Below are 9,789 nucleotides of genomic sequence, written 5' to 3' on the forward strand. Positions count from 1 at the left end.
TCAGCAACGTGGCAGGATACAAAGACAATGTACAGAAATCAGTGGCTTTCTTATACACTAACAATGAAAATACAGAAAGGGAAATTAGAGAATCGATTCCATTTACTATAGCACCAAGAACCATAAGATACCTGGGAATAAACCTAACCAAAGAGGTAAAGGATCTATACTCGAGGAACTACAGAACACTCATGAAAGAAATTGAAGAAGACACAAAAAGATGGAAGACCATTCCATGGTCTTGGAACAGAAGAATAAACATTGTTAAAATGTTCCCAGGGGAATTCTACCAAACATTAAAGAATTATCTATTCTCCTGAAAAATCTTCCAAAAAATAGAAATGGAAGGAAAACTTCCAAACTCATTTTATGAGGCCAGCATTACCTTGATCCCAAAACCAGACAAAGACCCCATTAAGAAGAAGAATGACAGACCAATATCCCTGATGAACATGGATGCAAAAATTCTCACCAATATACTAGCCAATAGGAATGAACAGTATATTAAAGGGATTACTCACCACAACCAAGTGGGATTTATTCCTGGGCTCCAAGATTGGTTTAACATTTACAAATCAATCAGTGTGATATAATACATTAACAAAACAAAGAACAAGAACCATGTGATACTCTCAATAGATGCTGAATAAGCATTTGACAAAATACAGCATCCTTTCTTGATCAAAACTCTTCCCAGAGTAGGGATAAAAGCCATCTATGAGAAACCTACAATGAGAAAGCCATCTATGAGAAAAACTGAGTTTTCCCCCTAAGGTCAGGAACATGGCAGGGATGTCCACTATCACCACTGCTATTCAACATAGTACTAGAAGTCCTAACCTCAGCAATCAGACAATAAAAAATATATAAAAGTATTCAAATTGTCAAAGAAGTAGTCAAACTCTCACTCTTTGCAGATGATATGATACTTTATGTAGAAAACTGGAAAGATTCCACTCCAAATCTGCTAGATACAGGAATTCAGTGAAGTGTCAGGATATAAAATCAATGCACAGAAATCAGTTGCATTTCTATACACCAACAGCAAGAGAGAAGAAAGAGAAATTAAGGAGTAGATCTCATTTACAATTGGACCCAAAACCATAAGATACCTAGGAATAAACCTAACCAAAGAGGCAAAGACTCTGTACTCAGAAAACTATGAGGTATTCATGAAAGAAAGTGAGGAAGACACAAAGAGATGGAAAAAGTTTCCATGCTCATGGACTGGAAGAACAAATAGTGTGAAAGTGTCTATGCTACCTAAAGCAATCTACACATTTAATGCAATCCCTACCAAAATGCCATCCTTTTTTTTTTTTTCAAAGAAATAGAAAAATAATCCTGAAATTTATATGGAACCAGGAAAGACCCTGAAGGTCCAGAGGGATGTTGAAAAAGAAAACCAAAATTTGTGGCATCACAATTCCAGACTTCAAGCTCTATTACAAAGCTGTAATCAAGAAATTATGGTACTGGCACAAAAACAGTCATATGGATCAGTGGAACAGAATAGAGAGCCCCAAAATAGACCCTCAACTCTATGGTCAACTAATTTTTGCAAAGCAGGGAAGAATGTCCAGTGGAAAAAAAGACAGTCTCTTCAACAAATTCTGTTGAGAAAATTGGACAACCACATGCAGACGAATGAAACTGAACCATTTCCTTATACCACACACAAAAATAGTCTCAAAATGGATGAAAGTCCTCAATGTGAGACAGGAATACATCAAAATCTTGGGCAAGAATACTAGCAGCAATGTCTTCAAACTCAGCTGCAGCAACTTCTTCTGAGAAACATCACCAAAGACAAGGGAAGCAAGGGCAAAAATATACTATTGGGACTTCATCAAGATCAAAAGCTTTTGCACAGCAAAGAAAACACTCAACAAAACCAAAAGACAACTGACAGAATGGGAGAAGATATTCCCAATGAAATATCCTATAAAGGGTTAGTACTCAAAATCTGTACTCAACGCCCAAAGAACAAATGATCCCATCAAGAAATGGGCAGAAGATATGAGCAGACATTTCTGCAAAGAATGCATCCAAATGACCAAAAGACACATGAAAAAGTGCTCAACATCATTTGGCATCAGGGAAATACAAATCAAAGCCACAATGAGATACCACTTCACACCAGGCAGAATGGCTAAAATTAACAAGTCAGGGTAAGACAGATGTTGGCAAGGATGTGGAGAAAGGGGAACCCTCCTACACTGTTGGTGAGAATGCAATCTGGTACAGCCACTCTGGAAAACAGTATGGAGGTTCCTCAAAAAAGTTGAAAACAGAACTACCCTATGACCCAACAATTGCACTACTGGGTATTTACCCTAAGGATACAAATGTTGTGGTCTGAAGGGGCACATGCACCCAAGTGTTTATATGTTTATAACAGCAATGTTCACAATAACCAAACTATGGAACAAACATAGATGTCCATCAACAGATGAATGGATAAAGAAGATTTTATATCTATCTATCTAACTATCTATCGATAGATAGGTGTGTGTGTGTGTGTGTGTGTGTGTGTGTGTGTGTTGGAATACTATGCAGCCATAAGATGAAACAAAATCTTGCCATTTGCAATGACATGATTGGGCTGGTGGGTATCATGCTAAGTGAAATAAGTCAATCAGAGAAAGACAATTATCATATGATCTCTCTGATATGATGAATTTGAGAGGCAGTGGTGGAGGTTGTAGGGGGTAGGAAGGGAAAAAATGAAACAATGTGGGATTAGGAGGAGACAAACTATAAGAGATTCTTGATCTCATGAAACAAACTGAGGCCGTGGGAGATTAGAGATACAGTGGCTGGGTTATAGACATTGGGGAGAGCATCTCCTATCTTTATCTCACTTTTCATTCTCTCTCTTTAATTTCTTTCAAAAATGTTTTATAGTTTTTACTGTACAACTCTTATATTTCTTTTTTAAGTCATTTATTTTGATGCTATTTAAATAGAATTATATATAAAATATATAGACTATAATGCAATATAGAATACAAGAATAGAATAGAATCACTAGGAGGTTGGAAGATTCCATGATGGAATGAAGGCTTTTAAAAAATATCTAATTTAATTGTAAATATATGAAATAACACTATAGCATAACAAAGGGAGTGGGAGAAAAGAATTGGACCTTTTAAAAGTAATTTTTAAAATACATATCAGTGTAGCTTTGCGCAGTGGCAGTATCGTAGCCAATGAGGTTTATCCGAGGCGCGATTATTGCTAATTAAAATACATATCAGTGTAGATAAAAGGCAAAAGAAACTCTTTATAACCATTGCAGTGTGACTAATAAAGTTATTCTTGATGCAGGCATAGGTTAACAACTCAAATTATTCTATGTCTAGAGAGGAATTTAAAAACTAATTAAATAAAAGGTGGATGGCACTACCCAGGTCTTTTACTGTTGGGGATGGGAGGTTATAGACAAGCAAAGGTCAAAATCTAGAATAATCCACATAGTAATGGATTCAAATTGGAGATAGCAATATAAATTAATATTTTAACTTAATACAGATGGATATTAAAAAATATATATGTATATATATATATATATATATATACACAATATGTATATACCGCGCATATTTCCTTGTTCTATTAACTAAGAGGGACCAGATATAATGACACCTGGTAGCAATGAGCATAAGTAGTACCCAGATCTTGGTTTCTAATACAATTCACCAACACACAGAACGAGGGCTCTTCAGGACGGAGACAGAGAACATGCAAGACAAGACTGCAAAATCTTGTAGGATCAGAAAGTTAAGGCATGCATGTCAACAGGACACGCAAGCCAATTGAAAGAGTTCTGAATGGCTAACACAAGCAATTTGAGAAACAAAATAAAGAACAAAGTATACAACAAATATCTATAAACCATATTGAAATAATAAACAGTTAAATAAATGAATGGGAGAGAATAGATGAATTTCCCATGCAGAATAATCATACTTTATGTGCATGTTCCTCCCTCAGGGAGGTGGAGCACAACTTCTCAGTTCCAAGTGTGAGCTATGCAGTGACTTCTTTCCAAACAGTAAAGGAAAAAAGGAGAAAGTGTGTGACTATGCAGTGGAGAAACCTGACAAACACTACCTCAGCCACATGGTCAAGAGAAACATCAATAATGATATGGTATTTTCAAACCATGCACCCTTGACATCACATAATGAAAATGTGATAAAATTGTACAATACTAATGTTGATCATAGAAGACACTGGGCATGTGAGAATTCTCCATATTATTTTTAAAATTTTTCTATAGGGGCACCTGGGTGGCTCAGTGGGTTAAAGCCTCTGCCTTCAGCTCAGATCATGATCCCAGGGTCCTGGGATCGAGCCCTGCATCAGGCTCTCCGCTCAGCAGGGAGCCTGCTTCCTCCTCTCTCTGCCTGCCTCTGCTTACTTGTGATCTCTGTCTGTCAAATAAGTAAATAAAATCTTTTAAAAAAAATAAATAAAATAAAATTTTTCTATAAATCTGAAATAGTTCTAGGATGAAAAGTTTATTTAAAATTAAGAGAATATTGGGCGCCTGGGTGGCTCAGTGGGTTAAGCCACTGCCTTCGGCTCAGGTCATGATCTCAGGGTCCTGGGATCGAGTCCCGCATCGGGCTCTCTGCTCAGCGGGGAGCCTGCTTCCTCCTCTCTCTCTGCCTTCCTCTCTGCCTACTTGTGATCTCTCTCTGTCGAATAAATAAATAAAATCTTTAAAAAAAATAAAATAAAATTAAGAGAATATTGAGCTAGAGTCTAAGTAATTCAAATGCACATTTAGTAAAGAGAATTGACTTAGTGCCTCCATGCTGGTTTCTCCAAAGCTCTCCAGTTTACTCTTAAGACCTATTCCTTCCCAGTTTCTATTTTTTTCTCTATGCACCAATCATAATAAACTAACTTGAACACTGATGTTACGCTCCATCTGATCTTTACCAATAAACGCTCTTATCTATTCCAACTTTCCCAAATTTCCACCTAGCGTCCATTTATCTACCTCTTTCCATCTTCACCAAGCAAATCTTCCCCAAACTTCCACTTCAGATCCCTTCATCTACCTCTCTCCATCTTCCCCACACAAGTCTCCTCTGACTCTCTAGGTTAAATATCCTCCCCACATGATCTCATTGCAGGGTATTTTTTTTTAATATCTTCATTACACTACTACTTGTTTTATGTCTGTCTTTCTTGCTAGACACTTCCAGTATGAGAGCTAGAGCAAGACTCAATTGTCTTAGACACTACTATGCCCTTAACAAATGTCAGAGTATCTGGCACATAGTAGGCATTCAATACAAATGTGTCAAAATAGAGTTTAAGTTGTTGAAACTAATGGTAAGGAGATGTTCTGCTTGCTAAATGGTTGCTAATAAAAATTAAGTAATCTTAACATTCTTGAGGGTTGTGCTCTAAATAGGAAAATTTTAGGTGAATTTTAGTTTCATAGATCCTTTGGTTTCCATGGGCATGTATGTGTTAAGTCAATTTCAAACCCTTGGTAAACATCAATTCCAAAATCAGCATGGAACGTTTTGTCATATTCCAAGATAAATACAGACAAACATAAAGCAAGAGAGTTAAGGTCTGAAATCAACATAATTAGTTGAGAAAGTCTTGTAGAAATTAAGAAACGCTAAGAGTGATCTAAATAAGATGGTCTCAGTTCATATATTACCTAAACAATAAGTTGTCATCCATCCATGGGAACAAAAAGAATTGCCTTTGTAGGACTTTGAAACCCTGATAGAATTCAGGACTGATGAGAACTGTTTCAAGAAGGCAGGCCATTAACCATGTGGCTGGCTCACTGACCACAATCCTACCTATTGACAGCTCTGTGCCACTGAAGACCAGACTACATTTGTCTTGGTCCTGTCAACACCACCATATTCCAGGGAACCTAGTTAGAGCAATACCCACTTGTGCCTATGTGAAATAATAGGCACACATACCAGGTTCCCATTTGTGAACCCTGAAGTTACCTGTGAATTAGCTTTAACCCATAAAGGAGAGCCTGCCAAAATGATCCAACTATAGATTCTGAAAGGGCTCTGAAGATGTGTTCCAGACTCTCCAAACTGAAGTCCATAAAACACCTCTAGTACAGGTACTTTGCAAGAGGCAATTTTATCTGTTCCCCCCGGAAATCCTGAAAGGGTCCTATCCTTGGCCCAGCCCCCTTAAGGGACCCAGGGGGTGCCACTATCATTTGTTATCCCAGAGACTCTGAAAGGGCTCTGTAACTGGTTTCAGCCTCTCCCAGCCACTGTCCTCAAGCTGTCCTGTTGGTACAGAGACCTGGTCAGAGACCCTTTGGTTTACACTTCAGAAGATCCTGAAATGTCCCTAATACTTTGCTCTAGCCCATACAGACATGTTTCTTTATTTCAAAGGTATAAAAGTCTTCTGGCTATGGGCACATCTTTAGAACTTCATTCTTTTTTGAAGGCTCTGAAATACATGTGAAAATTAAATAAAATATGCACAATTTTCTTCTGTTGAATTTTCTGTCAGTTTAATTTTCAGACTCAGTCAGGCAACCTAGGAGGGTCAAGGAAAACATTTTTTCCCATAAAAGGTAATTATTTCAGCTCCATCTTTATTGAATATAAAAAAAGAGAAACGAAAATGAAGAGATTAAAATAGTCCATTCTTATTTTAAACTATGTGTTTGCCATTGTCAGAAGGTGCATATGAAGTGCAAAGTAATGTTTCAGCAGTGGTATTTGGCACTATTTGAGGACATGGTTGATGAAATAAAAAAAAAATACATATGGCCTCATCAATCCATTAATCGCCAACTGCAAAAATGTGTAAAAAGACATACTGAAAATATGTATCATAGACAGAAAACACACTGAACCTTTTGAAAGTATTTAGCTATTGCACAGTACCTAACTTAATAAGATCCTTGAAATCTTAATTACATGATAGGATGGAATTTAGTCCATGTATATTTATATTAAGCCTAAACTTTTACACAAGCATACCTCCTGTTTTTAGCACTGAATATAATAAAACCCCCTTTCAAAAAATGTAGCAAAAATATTTTATGCTATGTTTCACCAACAACACTTACTTCCTTGCATAGGATTACAGCCCTATTTGATAGTGAAATCCAAAGTCTAGGCACAGGATATGAGTTTAATTAGACATCTTATCTCTACAATCTTTTTTCTCTTTGTTTTGAATTTATATTGTTGAATGGGCATTGGTCTAGAATTCTGAGCACATATAGATAGGATTTGAGCTGTTTTGGGGCTTAAGCAAGTGCATTTGAGAAAAAGTTTTGTTTTGTTTTGTTTTAACTTTATACATTTTATTATTGAATTTCAGATAATGCATATATTTTCTTTTTCTGAAGGTTTTTTTTTAAACATTGTATTTATATGTAATTTTTTTTATATTGGAGGTCACCCCGCCTTCTAGGTGTGACCATTGTTGGCAGTAACACACTGTCATTCATGTCATTACCCTCTGAAACATGGACACAAAATAGCCACAGAGTCTAAATCTCAGAGAAGCTTTTACACAGAGGTGTACAAACTATTCTTGAACCGGATACACCTTCAACCTGTACAGGCATGAATTAAAAAATCCAATGTGATTAACTCAGAGTGTTATTCTGTTTCTAAAACTTGGGCCATAGTGATACTAAGAATCAGAAAAGAGAGATTGAATTATGGATTTTTTTTAATTTTTATTTTTTATAAACATATATTTTTATCCCCAGGCATACAGGTCTGTGAATCACCAGGTTTACACACTTCACAGCACTCACCAAAGCACATACCCTCCCCAATGTCCATAATCCCACCCCCTTCTCCCAAACCCCCTCCCCCCAGCAACCCTCAGTTTGTTTTGTGAGATTAAGAGTCACTTATGGTTTGTCTCCCTCCCAATCCCATCTTGTTTCATTGATTCTTCTCCTACCCATTTAAGCCCCCATGTTGCATCACCACTTCCTCATATCAGGGAAATCATATGATAGTTGTTTTTCTCTGCTTGACTTATTTCGCTAAGCATGATACGCTCTAGTTCCATCCATGTTGTCGCAAATGGCAAGATTTCATTTCTTTTGATGGCTGCATAGTATTCCATTGTGTATATATACCACATCTTCTTGATCCATTCATCTGTTGATGGACATCTAGGTTCTTTCCATAGTTTGGCTATTGTGGACATTGCTGCTATAAACATTCCGGTGCACGTGGCCCTTTGGATCACTACATTTGTATCTTTAGGGTAAATACCCAATAGTGCAATTGCTGGGTCATAGGGCAGTTCTATTTTCAACATTTTGAGGAACCTCCATGCTGTTTTCCAGAGTGGCTGCACCAGCTTGCATTCCCACCAACAGTGTAGGAGGGTTCCCCTTTCTCCGCATCCTCGCCAGCATCTGTCATTTCCTGACTTGTTGATTTTAGCCATTCTGACTGGTGTGAGGTGATATCTCATTGTGGTTTTGATTTGTATTTCCCTGATGCCGAGTGATATGGAGCACTTTTTCATGTGTCTGTTGGCCATCTGGATGTCTTCTTTGCAGAAATGTCAGTTCATGTCCTCTGCCCATTTCTTGATTGGATTATTTGTTCTTTGGGTGTTGAGTTTGCTAAGTTCTTTATAGATTCTGGACACTAGTCCTTTATCTGATAGGTCGTTTGCAAATATCTTCTCCCATTCTGTCAGTTGTCTTTTGATTTTGTTAACTGTTTCCTTTGCTGTGCAAAAGTTTTTGATCTTGATGAAATCCCAATAGTTCATTTTTGCCTTGCTTCCCTTGCCTTTGGCGTTGTTCCTAGGAAGATGTTGCTGCGGCTGAGGTCGAAGAGGTTGCTGCCTGTGTTCTCCTCAAGGATTTTGATGGATTCCTTTCACACATTGAGGTCCTTCATCCATTTTGAGTCTATTTTTGTGTGTGGTGTAAGGAAATGGTCCAATTTCATTTTTCTGCATGTGGCTGTCCAATTTTCCTAGCACCATTTATTGAAGAGGCTGTCTTTTTTCCATTGGACATTCTTTCCTGCTTTGTTGAAGATGAGTTGACCATAGAGTTGAGGGTCTATTTCTGGGCTCTCTATTCTGTTCCATTGATCTATGTGTCTGTTTTTGTGCCAGTACCATGCTGTCTTGATGACGACAGCTTTGTAATAGAGCTTGAAGTCCGGAATTGTGATGCCACCAACGTTGGCTTTCTTTTTCAATATCCCTTTGGCTATTCGAGGTCTTTTCTGGTTCCATATAAATTTTAGAATTATTTGTTCCATTTCTTTGAAAAAGATGGATGGTAATTTGATAGGAATTGCATTAAATGTGTAAATTGCCTTAGGTAGCATAAACATTTTCACAATATTTATTCTTCCAATCCAGGAGCATGGAACATTTTTCCATTTCTTTGTGTCTTCCTCAATTTCTTTCATGAGTACTTTATAGTTTTCTGAGTATAGATTCTGTGCCTCTTTGGTTAGGTTTATTCCTAGGTATCTTATGGTTTGGGGTGCAATTGTAAATGGGATTGACTCCTTAATTTCTCTTTCTTCTGTCTTGCTGTTGGTGTAGAGAAATGCAACTGATTTCTGTGCATTGATTTTATATCCTGACACATTACTGAATTCCTGTATAAGTTCTAACAGTTTTGGAGTGGAGTCTTTTGGGTTTTCCACATATAGTATCATATCATCTGCAAAGAGTGATAATTTGACTTCTTCTTTGCCGATTTCGATGCCTTTAATTTCCTTTTGTTGTCTGATTGCTGAGGCTAGGACCTCTAGT

General features: G+C 37.2%; 1 pseudogene; it reads left to right on the forward strand.

Annotated features, from left to right (window-relative positions):
• The first annotated feature begins 3,183 nt into the window (after positions 1-3,183).
• On the forward strand, positions 3,184-3,340 carry LOC116575637 (annotated as a pseudogene).
• Positions 3,341-9,789: the final 6,449 nt, after the last annotated feature.

This window comes from Mustela erminea, chromosome 16 (assembly GCF_009829155.1).
Source record: "Mustela erminea isolate mMusErm1 chromosome 16, mMusErm1.Pri, whole genome shotgun sequence".
Lineage (NCBI taxonomy): Eukaryota > Metazoa > Chordata > Mammalia > Carnivora > Mustelidae > Mustela > Mustela erminea.